This window comes from Anastrepha obliqua, chromosome 2 (genome assembly GCF_027943255.1).
Source record: "Anastrepha obliqua isolate idAnaObli1 chromosome 2, idAnaObli1_1.0, whole genome shotgun sequence".
NCBI classification, from domain to species: Eukaryota; Metazoa; Arthropoda; class Insecta; order Diptera; family Tephritidae; genus Anastrepha; species Anastrepha obliqua.
Window position 1 is genome coordinate 79526415 of NC_072893.1, and position 3355 is coordinate 79529769.

Below are 3355 nucleotides of genomic sequence, written 5' to 3' on the forward strand. Positions count from 1 at the left end.
AAATTGTATCGCGTCTAATATTACTGTCTTTAGGCCACTTAATTTACATTCTAACATTTGCACTACGTGTAATGAGCTGTAATTTCATATTCCTATCGAAAAGCTTGGTATTTTTTAGAATAAACTTACACATGTCGTTTTCACTTATGCGCTTAGTTTGTTCTTTTTTAGTAAGTTAAAAAATTCGTCTCACATCTCGTGCGGTGATTTATTACGATTTTCGACGTGAATTATCGAGATAGGAGTGCGTTGATCAACTTTCTCCAACTTTGGCGTTGAAGCCAGTTAGGAATTGTGAAACACTGGTACAATGAGTTCCAAGCTGGTTGTCGATCCGTGCAGCATTAGTTGCGTGAATGCGATCCAAAAACGGTTGTTGTGCGAGAAAATATGCAAATTAAAGAAAATTTATAACGTGATAAAGAAATAATTAGTGGAACAAGCAAACGTTGAATATTACATGAAGATTTAGTGATCTAAAATTTGTTTTCTCATTGGAGACCACATTATTTGACAATTAAGCAAAACAAATGCTCGCTCGTTTTTCCGGAGAATCTGGTCATGTCGCAGATGTACCACTAAAGTAACTTATAGCAGTCAATTCTGAGTGGTACAAAACAATTTGTTTGCAGAATTTCTCGGATAATCAAGGAAAACCGCCCAATGATACCTTAGAAATCTAAGTGGTCAAGATATGGTTGAGTTATATGTGTTTTTCCTACATCAACATCCCAAAAAAAGTCAAATATGGCATAACAAATTTCTAATTTTATTCTACTGAAAAGATTTTTTAACATGAAGAGATAGGAGCTCCTTATAAATGAATGTGGTGAAAACGCGTAGTAAAAATATTTGAGAGGTTTGGCCATACTTTCAACACCACACGCGCCTTTAATAGGTTCTCAGGGATTTTAAAAGAATCAGCTGGTGTCTCATGTGGCCTAATAACAGTTTTTTGACAAAAAAAAAAAAAAATAAGATTGAGTTGGTCTTATCCGAAAAACATTTTGAATTTTGGTTAGGTGTGTGCTATGAAAATGAGTATCTACTTTTGGAAAATTCAGTTGTTTGGAAAAGCCAATCTGACAGACGGTTTGAAAGGTCAGAATGTGATAATGGATAATTTTTTTCTTCGTACTATCTTGGTCAGAATTTAATAAGAAAGGTATCACTAAGATGTCAGCTATGAGGAAAATAACATCTCTGTATTCATCGCGCAAGAATTTTTGCGGTCGATCGAATAGCAAAGAATAGCAGTTGTTCACGGCATGAAAGTCAAAATTAAAATGGTTTTTTTTGGCTTGTTTGTTATAAATATAGATATTTATTTATATACTGGCGCTTGGGTGTTTGGCCGAGCTCCTTCTCCTATTAGGTGAGGCCACTTAAATATGCGATGGCGCTGTGAACAAAATTCATTCCAACAAACCTCGGCAGCTTCTAATACCTCGCGCTGGTGTTGTCAGCGGGCCATTCTTCCATCTCGGGTGCTCTCATGCGCTCTTAGATCTTAAATGTTCACGTGTTGCTCATCTTCGTTTTTGGCCCAAGTGTAATTCCTATTGCCTAATTTGATACAACAGTGATATGACGGCAATTCCTATCGCCTTCATATATTGTGATACAATAGTGATATGTATGGAGAGATTTCCACAGCTTTCGAACCGGCCGGAACAATTTTCGGAGAGATTTTCCAAATCAGTTGATTGTAGCTCTCGTTTGGTTAACACCATCTTCACAATTTTCTAATAAATTCTCTGTATAAATAGGAAGTACAGAAAAAAATATGAACGAACTCTCAAGTTTACCGTTTGGCTTAGCTGATTATACTGACTACTACTCTTAAATATTTTCCATACCTTTCAGGTATAAAAAAAATAATAACACACAGTTGTTTTACGCATCTAAATACATTAGAAGGGAACATTTGCAATAGGCAGGTGCATAAAAGGGACAGCGTTCCAGGTAAGCGCTGCCGCGCCGGCTTTGTACTTTCAAGCATGCCTTTTCAAATTTGCGTTTAACTTCGAAAATATTTACAGGAACGATATTAAATTTTCTGTGTGTATTCTTAATTATATGCACATTAAGAAATTAAAATTAAAAAAAAAATCAATTTTTTGAAAATTCTAACTGTATATAACCCCTTGATTATAAAACCTTGCCTTTATCTAGTAGATGAACGTTTGCATTCACAAATAATGAATTGCTTTTTGCATAAAAAAGTTGGCTACGCGGTACAGTAATATATTATTATTATTATTATTGACATGTTCAGGTATTACAATACATATAGGTATATGTACTAAGAACTTAGTCTATCTACAAAAGATTTCCACATATTCCGATTGCTGGCTAGGAATTTTAATTCATTGAATGACTTTTTGGATTCCTGGTTAACGCATCTACGCCAAGTCATTTTGGGACGCCCTCTGTTTCTAGTGCCTTGCGGGTTCCATTGTAAGGCTGAGTAGACTATTTCCTCGGGTTGTTTTCGGAGGGTGTGCCCGATCCATTTGTACTTTCTGTGCATTATTTCCTTTTCAATAGGTTTTTGGTTCGTCAGTTGCCACAGGCGAGGGTTAGATATAGTACGTGGCCACCAGGTACCGATAATGCGTCGCAAGCATCTGTTTACGAATGCCTGTAGTTTTCTCGTTGAGTCTTGTTTCATGTGCCACGTTTCGCTACCATACAGTAACACAGATTTTACGCAAGCATTAAATATACCGATTTTAGTGTCTCTTTTAAGCGCTTTGTTAGACCACACTCGTGACATCCCCGCAAACGTGTTCGTCGCTATGGATATCCTACGCTGAATGTCAGCCGTTGTACCACCATCGGGGGTTAGGATGCTACCTAGATACTCAAATTTGTTTACATCGTCAACTTGACCTCCGTCTATTTTAAACTCTGTGTTGTTGATTACGTTAATTCTCATAGACTTGGTCTTCTTTATATTAACTTGTAAGCCAAGTTTTAAGCAGTCGTTTGTGGTGTTGGAGAGTCTTGTTTGTAATTCGTTGTAAGAGTTACTAATTAGAACGACGTCGTCCGCATATGATAGGTCGCCAAGCTTTTGAGTCATCTTCCAGTTAATACCACATCGATTATAAGTTTCGAAAGCTATGTCCAGTGCTGTTATGAAGAGTAAAGGAGAGAGTGCGCAGCCTTGCTTCACGCCTGATACAGTAGGGAAGGACTCGCTTAGTTGTTTTTCGTGCAACACTCGGCAGCATGAGCCGTCATACATGCATTTTATGATGTTAATTATTTTATCTGGCACACCTCTCGCAGATAGAGCAGACCAGATTATATCCCGCTTTAGGGAGTCGAACGCCTTTGCAAAATCGAT